Source organism: Peromyscus leucopus, chromosome 2 (assembly GCF_004664715.2).
Source record: "Peromyscus leucopus breed LL Stock chromosome 2, UCI_PerLeu_2.1, whole genome shotgun sequence".
Lineage (NCBI taxonomy): Eukaryota > Metazoa > Chordata > Mammalia > Rodentia > Cricetidae > Peromyscus > Peromyscus leucopus.
The window spans coordinates 122539994-122558258 of NC_051064.1; the positions used below are offsets into that span (position 1 = coordinate 122539994).

The 18265-nt window shown below is 43.4% G+C and overlaps 1 protein-coding gene across 5 annotated transcripts in view; it reads right to left on the reverse strand.

The window, feature by feature from the left end:
* Positions 1 to 15974, reverse strand: part of Nfyc (nuclear transcription factor Y subunit gamma) — a 73295-nt gene extending 57321 nt beyond the window's left edge. Inside the window, exons 1-2 of one of the 5 annotated variants that reach the window (XM_028886433.2) lie at positions 3958 to 4688; positions 2023 to 2095 (exon numbers count right to left, since the gene is read on the reverse strand). The gene's annotated coding sequence lies outside the window, so the exon portion shown is untranslated. Of the gene's footprint in view, positions 1 to 2022; positions 2096 to 3957; positions 4689 to 15095; positions 15431 to 15773 lie in introns of those variants that run through there. The other 4 variants (XM_028886430.2, XM_037202905.1, XM_028886432.2 and 1 more) reach the window with 4 other exon arrangements.
* Between the last annotated feature and the right edge of the window lie 2291 nt (positions 15975 to 18265).

Consider the following 18265-nt stretch of genomic DNA (forward strand, 5'->3'; position numbering starts at 1 on the left):
TACTTTATAAATATTTGGCATACAAACTAAAAACTGTAACCTCTGCTAAGCAATCAGCAATAATTACAACTTACCCACATAAAAATAAAATGCACATCTCAGTATCCAATCAGAACAGGCTCCCAGTCTTTATTCTGAGAAGCTCCTAAGTTTAATGTTGTTTTTAAAAGCAGCATTCCATTTTTTAAACAAAGGCCAGATGGCTCATTGGGTAAAAACATTTGCCAGGCAAGCCTGAAGACCTGAGTTTGATTCCAAAATCTATGTATAAGTGGGTCATTCTCTGATCTTCACATGTATGCAGTAGCTTGCTGATGCACATGTGCTTACACATGTGCACACACACATTTTAAAAACAAAAGTATTATCACTTCATTCTATTCTGAGGTCTTTGTTCTGAGGATGGCCTTATGTAGCTCAGGTTAGCCTTGAACTCCCTATTTAACAGAGGGTGATGGCCTCCTGAATCCTCTGGCTGAGCCCCTTAAATTTTGACAAAGGGGTTAAAATTCCTTCACAGGAAATATTTATGGATGATGGTTCAATAATCTCAACACATGTATTAAATACATAGACAGGATCCAGCTGGTGAGATGTCTCAGCAGGTACTTGTTGGGACCTGAGTTTGATCTCTGAAATCCATGGTAACTGTAGAGAACTGATTCCTGAAAGTTATCCTCTGACTCCCACACATGTGACATTTCATATGCATGCCCACACTTATACACAAAATAATAAATCAATTAATTAAAAATAGGATCCTGTTAACACAAATAGGAATATGCAAGTGAGGGAATCAAATATTATCTTATAAACCTATAACACCAACATTTTTTTCTTTGATGTTGTACCTATCTCCATAAACATTTAAGTCCCTCAACTAGGCTGCATCAGTAACAGGCAATATTTATACAGGAATCCATCATGTGCAGAGAATTGTCAACATAAGGGAATTCATTCAAGACTCACCACTGAGTAAGATGCTGCAGGGGATGTAGCTCAGCAGAGCATTTGCCTTGCAGACACAAGGTCCTAGTTTCCATCCTCAGCCCTGAGGCTAAGTGGTATACACCAGTAACCTCAGCACCCAGGAAGTGGAGTAAGGTCAGGAGTTCAAGGTCATCCTTGACTACACAGAGAATCCTAGACCTGCTTGGACTACATAAGGTTCTATCCCAAAATAAAAATAAGGTGGGGGGGGGGGTTTAAAAAGATAAAAGACCCTGCCTCCAAGCCTTTCAAACTAAGTTCAGCCCACAGGTCCCACAAGGTGAAAGGAGAGAACCCACTGCTGAAATTGTCCTCTAACCTCTAATGTACACCACGGCACGATCTCTTCTCTCTCTCTCTCTCTCTCTCTCTCTCTCTCTCTCTCTCTCTCTCTCTCTCTCTCTCTCTAAATGTAATAAAAAAAACAGTGGATGGTAAAGAAAATCACTCATGGTCAAGTCCTGTCCCATACACATTTACAATCCCACCTCCCAAATTGCTATTTCTAGGTCTCTTTTTTGAGACAATGGCTGGTCTTAAATAACCTTGTACTTCTGGATCCTCTTGCTTCCCTTCTCCCAAGTTGGGATTACAGGCATGGGCCATCATACCTGGTTTATGAAGTGCTAGGAATCAAATCCCGGGTGTCCTGTATGCTAGACAAGCACTTTACCAACTGAGCTATGGTTTGTTAGGTCCCATGTTTTTATAAGTCGACTCTAAACAGGTGACTTGACCTTGGGATCTGAACACAGGACTCTTAGCTTTAAATAGTTTATATTCTACTGCCTCAAAATATAGTCTGTCACCAGAGTGAACAAACTAACCCCAGCCAAGCCTCCCTGACCCTTACCACTTCTGCCATATCCCCCTGAGTTACGGTTAATTTCATAAGGCTTTTTCTCTTTCCGGGAGAGTTTTCCTCTTTTGTCTAGAAAATGTTTTCAAGTCTAACGTGTTAAGTGAGGGGAATGTATCAGCGCCATTCAACAAAGAATCAAATGAAGGGTCCATAAATGCCATTCAACATACAGGAAACAACATCTCAGCTGCGTCAGGCCTCATACAGGCACTCCTGTGTGTGTTTTCCCAGGCAGTGGGTGACCTAAAAAAGATGAAAAACTTTTCTATGCAACTAGCTCCACAAAGTTCTTAAGTATACAGTTTTGTCTCAGCCTCCTATTTTCCCCATCTTCATTTTTATCCCTCTTCTCCAGGCCTCTCTCAGAGCCAATAAGGTCACTGATACCTCCATCTGTTTTTTAAACTAACATACAACTTGAAATAACTAATATACACCAACAACCTATACAAAACACATTTAAATTAAGTGTCACTTGAATTTTAATACTTAACACATACTTCTTTCTCTTGGGACTTAAAATTCCCCCAAATTGAACATTTTCTTACCATCAGCATTCCTACCAAAAAGAGTTTCACAAATACAACTACTTGAGCTCCTGGAATACCATTCTCTTCACTAGGAACCCTCCAGATTACAAGGGTGAGAGAGCAGCATGCAATGAATTCTGAATCTGTTAGGTAATTCACTCAACTGTCCTAGCAGAAGAATTTAGAATTTTTTTCCTTGGGGGTGGAGGGTGAGAAAGAAATGGTGAGGAAGCAGGCCTATTACTTTAAAACTCCAAATCAGATTCCTAGTAACTGCTGGATAGAACATCCAGAAGTAGTCTTTCATCTTACGAGAGCTTTTCAGTTCAAATCTGCATAAACAAACTTTGTCCTTCAATCTTTCAAATCCTCGGCAGTTTTTCAAGGTCACTTTTCGGAGCAGCGACAGAGGCCTGCATCCAGGAACTTGGGCTGTTATCCCACTCCAGTTGGAAGTGTCTAAACCTAAACCCCAATGAATCCTCTCAGGTAGATCTTTTCCTCAAGAGGAAGCAGAGGAAGGCAGCTCAACACCTTCCAAACTTCTCCTCAGGCCAGGCCTGCCTCCTCCCTTCCCTGTCCAGAGCTACTGCTGCTCGCTGCTCTACACTCCACCTCAGCAGGGATGTTCCAATGACCTTCATTCAGTATTTGCAAATAAAGAGAAAAACAAAGAACTGCTTTTTAAAAACCAGGCATACTACAGATCTCAGTACACAGAACTAATGATTCCACTGTTCACAAGAACTGACTTGTTACTTACTGATTAGCAACCTCTATTAGCTTCATATCCTTAAAGAAGGGGGTAAATATCAAGGGCAAAAAGGCTACCTACACTCTTAACTTTTCTAATCACAAACTGCAGGTAAGCCCCTTAAACATTTCATACTGAAAATGAAAGGCATTTTGCTTGAATCATTTAAAAGAACCAAATCAACAGCTGACAAAAATGTGATAAGCTTGTCACTTCGAATTTTAACTGCCCTCTAAACTAATCAGCACATTAAACTAATATGAACATTTAACAACAAAGACTTAATTGATTCTTATTAGAATCTACAGACAGGTAGATCAAGAAAGTTATAGGAGAATTTCAGGCTGGCATGTGGGCCTTTCCCATCAGAACCTGCATCGGTTGTAAATCATATTTTCAAACAAATTGAAAGAGCATTAATGTGGCTTCTATCTCTAAAAACATGTGTGCCAAAGAGGTGCATGGAAATAGAAAAACTCTTAAAACAACTCAGCTTATTCTGGAGAAAAGCTTCAGTGCACTTGAACAAAGGAAAATTATTTGGAAAACAGTTAAGTTTACCCAATGTAAAGACACAGTGCTTTGCTTCTGTATGCCCATGAAAAATGATTAGCCCTTCCTGCATCTGTCTTGTCGATATTAAAGCAGGAAAATCCTAGTTGAAGGACATGCAAAATCTAACCAGAGCAAGGTAATCTAGGTGCACAAGAAGGTATGCATGGAATGTCAAGTGGCCATTTTCTGAAACAGTGCAACTTGTCTATACTCTCTGAAGCTACCAGTCTCTATCAGCTCAACACAAAACAAAGAATTAAACTTACCGAGAACTGCATTAATTTTACATGGAGTTATTTATATCTCCTCGGACAGGGAGAATTTAAGTCACTCCTATCCCTCCCCCTAAAAAAAGAACGGAGGACAAAAGGCAGCAGAAGATGCAGAAACCTGAGTCTGGAATGTCCACTCCAGTGAAAACCCGAACAGCTGTCCTCCCACCCCCCAGCAAACTATTCGCCATTTTTCTTTGTCTTTCAGCTGACCCCTGCCTCAGTGAAAAACTCTGAGGCTCCAATGAAGCCTGCAGCCTCCTTCCACTTTAACAGTCAAAGGCATTCAATCTAGCCTGCTATTTGACACCAAACCTTGCCTCCAAAGCAGTCCCATTGGCTGAGCCGTTTTATCAGCTAAGAATACAAAGCCATGATTGGCTGTTCACGTCATCAGTTACCTCCTTTGTACACTTCCTGTTTTAAAGTTACCTTGAGAAGCAGAACAGGGGTCAGATTCTTCACTTCAAACACAAGAACTTAAGGATTGGAAATACCCAGCAAATGCACACAGCAGACATCTATGGTCTCATGCGCTTCAAAAACGGGGGAGGGCAAATTTAGAATTGTTCTTAAAAACCAAAGGAAAGGTTCGCTACACTTCCCACCCAAAGGATTTCCTATTGGCTACAGAGTTCCATTTAAAAAATTTAAGGTAATTTCACTGCTTCTGATTGGCCATGAATGGTGTCTGTAAGATATTGCTACAGTATCCTATGGCAGAAAAACCAGAGAAGCAATGTGCATAAGGTTGGAAAGTTGTGACCATATACTTCCAGGTTTCTACTGATCATTATTAACAGAAGAATAAAACCAGGCAGGGTTAATCAAAGAAAAACAGCTTTCTCAATAATATCAGTGAAGCTATGCTCATACAACAGTCTTCAGGATTTCGAAAAAGGTGCCTGTCTTTGTATTCATGGTAATTTTATTTTAAAAGCACAGACTACTACAAAGGTAATGCATTTTACTTTAAAACACCAGCAAACCAAATAGGAAGCTTTGGGGGTAATATATGAAGTTGGTGGCAGGAACAGTAGCATTTCAAAAGAAGCCCACCACAATGTTCCACTTCAACTTTCTGAAAATGTGATGGAGGGGGAAATGCCTTCTATGACATCAAAACTCTGAACCAGGCATGGGAGCACATACCTGTAATCCCAGCTAACCAGCAGGAAGGAAGGTGCAAAAGAATTCAGAATTCCAGTGTGGTCTACATAACAATACCCTAGGGTTTTTGTTTGTTTGTTTGTTTTGTTTTTTTTGTTAAATAAGCAGCAGGAGTGATCTCAGGAAAGATTAATAGTTTTACTTAGCTCACTGCTGTTTCTAGAAACATTCTAGGGTACTGAAGGTCACCAGGAGTAACCAGAATTACCTATAGACTTTGGGCTCTACAACCTACCTTTTAATTGTATGACACAGACTAAGCTTGAACCATAGTTAGCTCATCTGTAATACAGTTTGTATACACTGTAGGGGCTAAATGGATTAATATATATAAAGTACATTATATGCTGTGCTTGAATAAGAATGGAAAAAATATGAAGTGCTGAATGCCATCGAATTCTACCTTCTAGTTTTTATAGAGGACACCATGCAAAAAGAAAACAAGACTTGTGCTAAGGCCCTAAAACTACTTTGTGGTAATTTCTCCTCTATGTCCTGTATCCCTGCAGCAAGCAATTCCTCAGCTGTAAAGAACTGTGTAAGAGGACTCCCAGCTGGAACTAAAAATCCCTGGTTTTTAGGCCGGAAATCCAGGCCTTTCACCACCACCAGTCACAGCCAAGGTCTGGTTATTGTTCTAAAAGTCTGCCTTTCAACTGTTTTTGATGTACCAGATTAAACCAATCAAGTCCCTTGCTACTCTGTGAAGGTCTTGGGCATAGTTTTTATTAGTTCTTGGCAGTTTACAAGAAAAACATCTCAACTCCTATTTCTCATCAGCGGTCACCACAGTAGAATTCCAACCACAGTGAGAAGAAAACACAAATTATCCCTGAATTTCCACTTGGCAACCTGACCCATTCACTTTCTCTTCCCTAGCTGATATTACCATAGACTAAGTGCCTCCTGGGATATCTGGGACTCTAACTTTCATTCTTCCCTTGCCCCGAATCTTGGCAGCTCTCTATACCACACAATTGCATCTACTCATCCCCAAAAATACTCTCGTCACTAAGAGAGAAAACCTGTAACTCAGGTTACAGTTCAAGCTTCAGTGCTCTCATAGAAGGGTGAGAACTCATGCTCTTGGCCAAACTCCTTATTAACTGTTTGATATTATTCAAGTTACTTAACCTTTCCTGAGCTCATTTCATGTTGAAAGTGATAAAACAAAATTAACTCACAGGAGAGCTGAGATAAATGAAAGCACAAAGCAAATCTGTAATATAGTAGGACTCAATCAATATCTAAACATACATTTTACTACAGTGCTTTATACATACTATTAATTTATTTTTTAAAACATCTTTATTAACACACAGAAGAGATTCTTCAAGGCAGCAACTGTGTCTTTCTATCTTTCTGCATGTGTTCCCAGTGCTCAGTACCAATATATAAATGAGGTACACATTTGTAATCCCAGTACTCTGGAGGCTGAAGCAGGATTTCCATGAATTCAAGGACACCCTGGCTACACACAGTAACTACCAGGCCAACCAGAGCTATACAACAAGATCCTGTCTCAAAAAATAAATTGTGGTGGTATTGTGTTCCCCAAAATATTGTGTACTCTAATAAATTTATCTGGGGTCAGAGAACAGACAGCCACTAGATACAAAGGCTAGAAAATGGTGGCACTCACACCTTTAATCCTAGCATTCCAGAGATAGAAATCCCTCTGGATCTCTGTGAGTTCAAGGCCACATTGGAAATAGCCAAGCATGGTGACACACACCTTTAATCCCAGAAAGCCAGCCTTTAATCCCAGGGAGTGGTGGTAGATAGCAGAAAGATATATAAGGCGTGAGGACCAGAAACTAGAGGCATTTTGGCTGGTTAAGCATTTTGGCTGGTTAAGCATTCAGGCTTTTGAGCAGTAATTCAGCTGAGGCCCATTCCGGATGAGGACTCAGAGGCCTCCAGTCTGAGGAGACAAGACCAGCTGAGGATCCGGCGAGGTGAGATAGCTGTGGCTTGTTCTGTCTCTCTGATCTACCAGCATGGACCCCAATAACTCATCTCGGGTTTGATTTTATTAATAACAACTTTTAAGATTCATGCTAAAATAAATAAATAAATAAATAAATAAATAAATAAATAAGCCCTCCTACCCTGCAAAAACATAAACCAATCTTGACTCTAGCCAGTGTCAGTAAGCGGGACAGTGATAGTGACTGCTGGAAAACACTGTCCTATCTAAAGGGGCAAACACTAACTAACCTACTGCACTCTGAGCTCCAGATGTTTTAAAGACACAAAAGTCAGATTACTTTAATGCCAAATCTCTGTATTTTAATGTGTGTTTCAAATCTTTTAAGAAGTTATAAGTGTGGGGGGGGGGTGGCGCGCCTTTAACCCCAGCACATGGGAGGCAGAGGCAGGAAGATCTTTATGAGTTCGAGGCCAGCCTGGTCTACAGAGCGAGATCCAGGAAAGGCGCAAAGCTACACAGAGAAGCCGTCTCAAAAAACCAAAAACAAAAAAAAGTTATAAGCAAACCAGCCGGGCATGGTGGTACACACCTCTAATCCCAGCATTTAAGAGGCAGAGGCAGACAAATCTCTTGAGTTCAAAGCCAGCTTGGTCTACACAGTTGAGTTCCAGGATACCCAGAACTACAAAGAGACCCAATCTCAAAACAAACAAACAAAAAAAGTTATAAGCAAATGAAAGAAAACCAGAAGCTATTTACTGGATTACAGTTTCTGACACAAATTTTTCCCCTGACTTAGTTCTGAATAACTATTAGTTACTTCCCAAATCAAACCCACCTCAAGGGCTTGTTTGTTTTTAAGTGTCAAAATATTTTCAAAAGACAGAAATAGCTAAACCCAATGGTGAGAGCCTGTAATCCCAGTAACAGGCTAAGGCAGGAAGATGATAGCATGATACCATCTAAAAAAGTAAGAGGAGCTGATTAGTGGCTCAGTGGTAGAGCACTTGCCTAACACAGACACCAGACATACATACATACATACATACATACACACACACACACACACACACACACACACACACACACACACACACAGCTCTAGGTTCAATCCTAACTACAAACAATAACAACCAACCTAACAATTATTTTAAGATGCTCCCCAAAGGCAGCCTAGGAACAGTTAAGAGCAATAAATATCCTCAAAATAAAAGAATGCAGCACTGGTGCTTAGAAAATGGTACCTTGAGCTACACAAAGAAACCCTGTCTTGAAAAACAAAAAAAGAAAATGGTTACTCAATGAATGAATGAGGGGGGAAAAGACCTTTAATAGATGATAAATTCTAAATTATTCAGTTAAGTAAAACATAGTCTTCAAGGCCAGCCTAAACTACACAGCAAGTTCTGGGCTAGCCAGGGATATATAGTGAGACTCTACTAAAATTAAAACACACGCCAGGCTTTAGTGGCACATGCCTTTAATCCCAGCACTCTGGAGGCAGAGGCAGGTGGATCTCTGTGAGTTTGAGGCCAGCCTGGTCTACAAAGTGAGTTCCAGGACAGGCTCCAAAGCTACCAGAGAAACCCTGTCTTGAGAAAACACACACACACACACACAGAGAGAGAGAGAGAGAGAGAGAGAGAGAGAGAGAGAGAGAGAGAGAGAGAGAGAGAGAGAGAGAGGATAAACCAAAGCATAATTGAGATCAATGGATGAAAAATTATTCTGGAGGAACTTACTTCAGCTCTCAGCTGTCCAAACATGGGGACAAGCTGTCTGGAAAGCTATGAATGGGGCTGTTAGTCACAGGCTGTCTCAACACTTGACAAGGATATGTAAAGACAAGAAAAGGAAAAGAGCAGCCATGTAGAGTAGCACACAAAAGCCCAGACTACCCACCTAGACAGATTTAGACTACAATTTCTCATTATCATGACTCTGTAGCTCATGGCCTCAAGCTAGTTACTTAAAGCTCTACTGCAGCCAGTCTCCTGTACTCTAACAGCCCACAAGGTTGGAAGATTAAAATAATTTTGTTTGTTCAACAAATACAGGCACAGGGACGGTTCTGAGCCCTGAATCCCAAACCAGACATAATGTCTGTCTTCAATGGGGTTAAAGTCTATTATAAGAAATTTAGCCGGGCGTTGGTGGCGCACGCCTTTAATCCCAGCACTCGGGAGGCAGAGCCAGGCGGATCTCTGTGAGTTCGAGGCCAGCCTGGGCTACCAAGTGAGTTCCAGGAAAGGTGCAAAGCTACACAGAGAAACCCTGTCTCGAAAAACCAAAAAAAAAAAAAGAAATTTAACCCAGGTATCATGTGATGTTGTGCTAGTTACCAGGACATATGTGCAGTGCTACAGAAGGATAAGCAGAGGACCTCACCATAGGCCTATTAAATATCAGGCTGCTCAGAGGGCTTCTTGGGGGAGTTAAGATCTTAAGAATAAGAGCCCTTGGTATGGCAGTAGTCAGTGGTGAAAAATACAAATGGGAAGCCAAGCATGCTGGTGTATTTATGTGTGACCTCATCATTCAGAAGGCTGAGTCAGCCTGGGTTACATAGTGTACTAAACCCTGCCTCAAAAGAAAGAAGGGGCCAGGCATGGTGATGAATGCCTTTAATCCCAGCATTCAGTAGGCAGAGACAGGAGGATCTCTGTGCATTCTGAGCCAGACTGATCTGCATACTGAGTTCCAGGACAGCCAGATCTAAACAGAGAAATTCTGTTTAAAGGAGGCAGGGGGATGAGAAAGGAGGAGAGAGTAAGGAGAGGAGAGGGACTAGGGGAAGGTGGGAGAAAAAGGGAACTATTAAGATTTCTCTAAAATCAGTGAGACTCAGTAGTTGTGATGTTATTTTATTACTACTCCATGTGTGGGCTGTGGAGGTCAGAGGACGACTTCTGGAAGTAGGTTCTCTTTCCACCTTAGGTTCTAAGGATCAAACAGGTCAACTTGCACAGCAAACACTTTCACCCACTGAGTCATTTTGATGGCCCAGAACTCAGTGGTTAATGACACATATAGAATAACAATAATGTGCCTGTTGTAAGCTCAAAAAAAATGAGCTGCTATTAATTATGACATTACCTATTAGATTGGATAACCTTTAAAATAATAACCTTTAAGAATCTATGTCACTTTTGAGGCATTCTCAGAAAAATCTTTCCCAGTATAGGCCCAGCTATCCTGCACAGATCATTCACTTTTAATTCAGACTGCCCTATCTCACCTGAGCTCCAATACACAATGGTTATAGCACAAAACCTTTATTAATTCTCACAAACATACATGTACAAAGGCCTGACTAATAATTGTAAAATAAGGAATTATATTTCACTTGGTCACTATTTAGTGACACATTTTTTGTAGAAGGAAAGACTCCAGGCAACTCTATTCGGATAGCTGTCTAAAACAGTTTAATGCACTAGCTGGGCATGGTAGCACATTACTTTAGTCCCAGCACGAGGCCGGCAGTGGCAGGATCTCCGTGAGTTCCAGGACAGCCATAGCTATGTAGAGATATCCTGCCTTAAGTAAGTAATAAATAAAGTTTAATGCACATAATGTTTTCCTTTAAGTTTAGTATTACTGAAAATGACATTAAATATCACCATAAACAAAATATTCTGCCTTCTAGATTACTGTCAGCCAAGCACACTCTGCTTCCTAACCTGTCCATTTCATAATGAACAAGTTCTACAGTACTGAGCCCTCTTGGGAAAGGAGTGGTTTTTAAGACAGAAGTGACAGACATTCAACTGTGAAGATGGTATATACCTCATTAGCCCTCGTTCTTTTTTGTTGTTGTTTGTTTTTCAAGACAGGGTTTCTCTGTGTAATTTCGGTGCCTGTCCTGGATCTCACTCTGCAGACCAGGCTGGCCTCCAATTTACAGAAATCCGCCTGGTTCTGCCTCCAAGTGCTGGGATTAAAGGCGTGCACCACCATTGCCTGACACCCCTCGTTCTTTTAAAATGGACATATCATATGCATTCTTATCACTGAGCGAAGAATTTCACTTTATATAGCTACCTGGACAATTTGCAGCTTGAGTCTAGGTAGGGATTGGGGCAATTAGGTACCATGAACAGCTTTAGAAACACATAGCTTTCCATCAGTGGCATGATATAAAACATTCTATATGGCTGGGCAGTGGTGGCACACACCTTTGATGCCAGCACTCAGGAGGCAGAGGAAGGCGAATCTTTGGGAGTTCAAGGCCAGCAAGAATGAGTTCCAGGACAGCCAGAGCTATTTATTACAATGAGAAATCCTGTCTTGAAAAACAAAAAAAAAAGAAACAAAAACACTGTATATGTAGTATAATTTCCTGGGTCATTTCACTTCTTCTCTTAGTGAAACACTGTTCAAGATCACTATTTATGCTTCATACTCAGAGCAATCCTTGAATCGTACATACTATTGACTTTAAATGGACAGTATAGCTTAAATAGGACCCCTTTAAGTACCTTAGACATTGAAACTTCAAACCTTTAGTTTAAAGCTATTCTAGGAACACTCAAGTGCAGAAAAGGTAGTCTGAAGTCACCTCTCTAAACTACACCTGAAGGTTATCTATCCATTACAAAGTTCTCTCTGCAGATAGGGAGCATGAGCCCACCCTGTACTGGAGATGACTACGAGTGCTTCTCAGACTTCTCAACACATCACTGTTGAGAAACATGAAAGGTGGAAGAGTGCAAACAAATCTTGCAACCTGACAAAAGGTCTTAAAGGCAGGCAGATTTTTTTCCCCCACAATGTTATCTTCTGCAACACACAAACCAAAATCCAACTTCAACTAAAATTTTCTACACTAGGGAAACTTTTAAAAAAATAATTACTATAAATCTCTGTATGGAATACTGGTTGTTCTAACTTTAAAAAAATTGCTTCTAGCAAATAGGAAAAGCTTTTCATTCCCCCACCATCTTTACCTGGCTGCAACTGGAAGTTAACAGAAGCTATCAAAAGACACTATTCCCTGAAACAAATTACCCAACCACTTTGAGCATGTACAAGTTTAAGACTGACCTCACACTGGCCCATGGAAAATCAGCCTCTAAGCCACAACAGTCCAAATGATTGAGGTTTCTCTTTTCTATCAGTGGTTGCTCCCCCATGTGGAATCCTACTGCACACAAAAGAGGAGAGAACTATAAAAGACCTCCTTGTCAAGAAAGCTCTAACTGGATGTCAGTTAGAATGGCACATTTTATGCCGTTCCAAAAAGAAAATAATGAGTTCTCTCATTTATTAAGGTCCACAGTGTTATCTTCTCATGCTATTATACTCATTTCTTGTAATTACCACTTTACAAAGGAAAAAATCTAAAACTCAGACAAGACTATACCCCAGCACAGAGTAGAGGCTGGAGAAACTGCAGCAACACAAATCTTTCCTAGTCCAACATCAGCTGCTACAGCACTCCTTCACAGGCACTTCAGGGACAAAGATGGAATCCATTTCCTCCGGCAGTTAATCCACTGAAAATATGCTGGGTGCTTTGAGTCTCTGCAGGGAAAATACTAAAATGAGCTGTATGTTAACCTTCCTAATATCCCAGTTCATGCATGAGAACCTGAGTAAAAAGAGTGACTATAAGACATTACATTACTCACAACCAGTTTCCTCTGAAACAAGTAGAAATGAAAGGAACAACTTTGCTAGCTAATGAATGTCCTTAAACTGTAATATCGGAGGCTGGAATAAAATTCAAGGTCATTTACGACCCTAAGTATGTCCTCTGCCATTCTCCTTCCAATGAATGAGGTAAACTTGAACTTATTACTTGAACTCATCACTGGAATCATGTGGTAGTACACTTTCCTGGCATGTGACTCTGGGCACTGTACCAAAGGGGTTAAAGAAAAAGTCAAAATATATCCTGTAGACTACATATTCAAAAGGCCAGGACAAGAGGATCCCAAGTTAGAAGCTAGCTTGAGCTACACAGGAAGATCATGCCTTTATTTTTATTTCATTTTATTAATTAATTAATTTAGAGACAGAGTCTCATATATCTCAGTCTGGCCTCAAACTACTGAGCCTTCCTTCTCTACCTCCTGGGTGCTGGGATTACAACTATTAGATGTTAGTACCAAATCCAGGGCTTACTGCATGCTAGACTCATACTCTACCAACTGGGCTACATCACCAGCCCAAGAACCAAGGTTTGTCTCTACCAATAAGACACTGCTTTCTATGGTGAAGCAATGCTGTCCAGTGAAACGAAGTCACCTATCCAGTGACTGAGGATAGACAAGGCTTGTCTTTACAAAGCTAAGCGACTTTGAAAAGGTTCTCTCACTCTTTAGGACCTCAACACAAAGAACATGCTTAAAAACAGCTGCAGTTAAAACTTTCTGATAAAGGGCAAGTGTTTCTTTTCCGTAACAAGGTATCTATGGTACCAAGGCAATACTGACTTTAAAAATAAAGGCTCTTGCCCTGTGGTAAGTCTTTAATCCCAGCACTTGGGAGGCAGAAGCAGGAGGATCTCTGAGTTCCAGGCCTGCCAGGGCTACACAGAGAAACCCAGTCTCAAAAAAAAAAAAAACAAATAAATAAGGGCTACAGCTGGTCACAGTGACACCTACCTTTAATCCCAGCATTCAAGAGGTCAATCTCTATGAGTTCTAGGCTAGACTGCTCTACCCCATCTCAAAAATAAAAATAAGGCCAGGCAGTGGTGACACAAGCCTGTAATCCCAGCACTCAGGAGGCAGAGACAGGCGGATCTCTGTGATTTCCAGGCTAGCCTAGGCTACAGAGTGAGTTCCAGGACAGGCTCCAAAGCTACACAGAAAAACCATCTCGAAACACCAAAAAAATAAAAAATAAAAGAATAAAAATAAAATGTAAAATAAGCTCCAAGCTGGCAAAGCCTGAAGACTGGAATGCAACACATGGATTTCACACGGTAGAAGGAGAGTACACCTACAAAATGTCCTCTGACCTCAAACATTCGATGGCTCACAGCCAAATATACACAATAAATAAATTAAAATGCAATAAAATTTTCAAAATATAAAATAAGAGCTCCAAGATACAAGCATGGGAGGGCCCTCTGGATAATCTCATCAGTTAGGAGGTGGAGTCAGGAGAATTGGGAGTGACAAGAATCAGCTACACATCGAGTTCAAGGGTAGCCTGGACTACATGAGAAAGGGAAAGGAAGAGGAGGGAAGGAGAGAAAACAGGGAGGAGGAGGAGGAGGAGCTCTAGAGTGTAGGAATTGAGAATTACAGACCTGTGCCTGGATCTGGACTAGCTGCAAACCTCAGTAAACTCCTAGTGGTTTCGTTTTGCTTTTAGAGAGCCTCATCATATCGTATAGGCTGAGCTCAAATTCCTGGGCTCCAGCAACCCCTCCCACCTTAGCCTGCCCGCTGGGACTCCAATAACACCGAACCAGGGGCAGTGCACCAGGCTCCAGCAATGGACTAAACTGTTCACTCAGAGAACGAGAATAGCACTGCTATTATCTAGGTGACATAAAATTCACATATACCCCAGCTAGTACAATGTAAGCACGCAATACACGGTAGTAGTAGCTCTGTTATTCCTGAGTTTAATTCACAGACTACCGTGATTCAGTACCTCCGAACTGAAGGTAAAAAGATCAATTTTAGGGATGGGGGTGTAGCTCAGCTGGTAGCGTTTCTCTATCACGCACAAAGCCCTGACCCTGCGTTTTTCTAAAGGCAGGAAAATCTCATATGAAACATTTCAAAACTAGCATGATCCCAAACCCTGTAATCCCTAACTTCCCAACTATGCAAATACCATCTAGAGCCTACTTCATGCAATGCTGAATTTGGCATTCAGTGTCTAAAACCTGACACACCTGTCCAATGGGATCCCTCTTTCTGTTTACCTGTTTCTCACACCCCATGCCAGAACCCAGAATGGACTCCGGGGCTTCCCCCAAATCCTCCGGGTTTCAAAACCTGAATTCTACAGCAAAATCCTTCGTCTGGCTCTGTGTTTTTGGTTCTCAGGCCCTCTACTCCCATACCATGCACTCAGACTTCTATTCGGGGTCATTCCCAAGCTGGTTCACGCTCCACGTCTAGCACCCCTGGATCTAGAAGACCCTTCTTCTGTAACTCCTGTTCCGGTGTTTACAAACCAAGGGCTTGCACGCCCCCCATCTGGAGTTGGCTGAGTGCCTCTGGAACTAGGAGTGCCCCCTTTTGCAGGCCATAAGCCAGGCTACCACTCTTTCTTTCTCCTTAGGGCCTCCGGCTTCGCCCCGGAATCTCCTCGCCACGCTGGCCTTAGAGGGATGGTCTCCCCGACCCCCGCAGCCTGAGCAGCTAGCTAGCAAGCCGACAGCCGCCAATTCCTTCATCACCACCACCACCCCCAAGGCCGGAGCCGGCGTGACCAATAAGGTGCCAGGTCCGCGGCCTCCCCGCCGCCGACCAATCACGAGCGAGCCCCCCCGCAGCCGCCTTCCGCCAATGGGAGAAAGCCCGCGGGCCCAGGCGCACGGACCCCGCGAGCGCAGCCGCGGCGACAGCGGCGGGCCCGGCGAAGGCACAACATGGCGGCGGCAGGCCCGACCGAAGTGCAGCGGCGGCCGCGGGGGGAAAGTGAGATCTCCGCCAGAGGCGGGAAGCGCCGCCCCCACAGCTGGCCGCCGCCGCCGCGGCCCTCTCCACCCTCCTCGTCCAAGCTCCCATACACTCACAGGCCTCTGCTCCGGAGTCCAGCAAAGGAAGCAGCCGCCCCCGCGCTGCCTCGCCGTCGGGCAATGCAGGGGCCCCGGGCGCGGTGGAGGGGAGGGGGAAGCGTGCGTCACGGAAAACGGAGCGCGCGCGGAGCGGGGGCGCAAACAAGATGGCGGCCACGCCGTTGTACCGTCTCTCTTCCCCCCCCCCACCCCGTCCGCCCCTCCCCCTCGCTCTCGGCGCCTTGACTCTTAGCACCGCGTAGTGCGCAGCGGCTGAGCCGCCGGAGGTCTCGCGAGAATTGAGAAGGGCCGGCGGCGGGGCAAGACGGAGCAGTGAGAGCGGAGGCTTCTCAGACCCCGCCCCCTTCCCGGGGCTCGGGAGGCGTTTCCTGGTGACCTCCGAGGACGGTCTATTATTCCTGAAGCGCTCCGCTTTGATGTGCGTGCTTCTGGGTGTTTAGGAGATAGTTTTCCGTGCTTTGTCTTTAAAGGAAATGAATGGTGGGGGAAGAAGAACTTCGCCGGCAGTCCAAGTTTAGAAAGTCGCGGGGACCAGCGAAATGGCTCCGCAAACCTGACAACCCGAGTTCGAGCTGTAGAACCCGTAGACCGGAAGAAGACTCCTGAAAGTTGTCCTCTCATCTTACCGGCGCCGCAGAGCGCGCTCATACACACACACAATAATACAACTTAAAAAGCAGAACCGAAAAGGTGATGTGTTGCAGGAATCCTAAATGGTCTTATAATGAAAACCCAGAGCCAGATACTGGGGTAAATGCTGAAAGATCGGAGGAAACAAGCCACAGCCACTTCTCACCTCACCAACTCTTCAACGAAAAGAGAAGATCCTGTTTTCCCAATCCTCAGACTGAATGCCCGAGTCCTCAGCCAAAAGGGCTGAATTCCTGTCTCTTGCCTTATATTCCTTTCTCTGCCCAGCCATATCACTTCCTGTCTCAACCTTCCTAGTGCTGGGATTAAAGGTGTGTGATCCCAAGTGCTGGAGTTAAAGGTGTGTGCCACCACTCCCTGGCTCTTTTTCTTTTAGACTGGATTAATCGTGTGGCCTTGAACTCACAGAGATCCACATGGATCTCTACCTTTGCCTCCCAAATGCTAAAATTAAAGGTGTGTGCCACCACTGCCTGATCTCTATGGCTAACTCTGTGATTGGCTCTGTCCTCTGATTATCAGGCAAACTTTTATTTCTTAAATTACAGATATCACCACAGTGATGACATTTGCAAACCTGAGAATTGGCATATAAAGATTAAAGATGGGTTTGGGAGGTGGCTCAGTAAAGTGCTTGCCACAGTCTTGAAGATCTGAGTTAGATCCCCAACACCCACGTAAGAAGCTAGCACAGGGGTTCTCCCATAACTGCAGGGCTGGAAAAGAAATCAGCTAGCTCCAAGTTCAGTGGGAGTCCCAGCACCTGGGAGGCAGAAGCAAGAGGATGTCTGAGTTCAAGAGCAGCTTTTTGTCTACAAATCGAGTTCCCGGCCTGCCAGAGCTACATAGGGATACCCTGTGTCAAAAAATAGGGTGGAGTTGCCATTGAAGACATCCAGATGTTGCCTTCTATGGCACCTGCGTACCCATGCAAATACACCCCCACACACAAATAGGGCTAGGTGTGTTGAAACATGCCTCTAATCCTAGCATTCAGGATGCTGAAATACAGGGGTCATAATATGGAAGCCAGCCATTTGCCTGGGGGGTTAGTATTTCACCATTTTACTTTTTGTTTTTGGACAGGGTCTTGCTATAACTGGTTGCTTTGGTGTTCATTATGTAGTCCACTCTGGCCTTAAACTCAGCAAAATCTTCCTTGCTTGGCCTCGGGTCCTGGGATTACAGATACAAACTATTATCCCCAGCTCAAAAAAAGACATGTTTTACTAAATAAGAAATTGTATTTTGACTGAGCTGTGGATGTAGCTGAGGAATAACGTTATTAAAATGTTTAAGGCCCTGGGGTATGCTCCAGCACCAGAAAGAGAAGGAGGCAGGCTAAGGATATGATTCAGAGTGCTTGCCTGGTGTGGAAGCCCTGGGTCCAGTCTCCAGCGTGGCATAAAGCCCGGTGTGGTGGTACATGCCTTTGATCCCAAGACCCTAAAGGTGAAAGTGGAAGGATCAGTACTGTTTCAAACCCCTAGACAAATGGCTGAGGTGCCTATTTAATGTATCAAAGCAGACCTGGCTTCCAGGTCAGGCTCTCCCAGCATCCCTCAGTCTCTACCTGTTACAAGGTATGACTGGTATACCCTGAACTCTATCCTGAACTCTCCAGTCCAGGGACTGGGCTGCCCTTCCCCCAAAGGCTCTTCCCTGTATAATCCAGACCCTTTGTACCTTTGCCCACCTGGCTGTTGCACCTGTTTACCCCCCATCCCCCCCCCCCACACACACACACACACACACACGCCCAGCTCAGCCTGGTCTCTCCCAGATGTCCCTGCCTCTACCTACATGCTCACTTTTATCTATAATGAACTTTCTCCTCC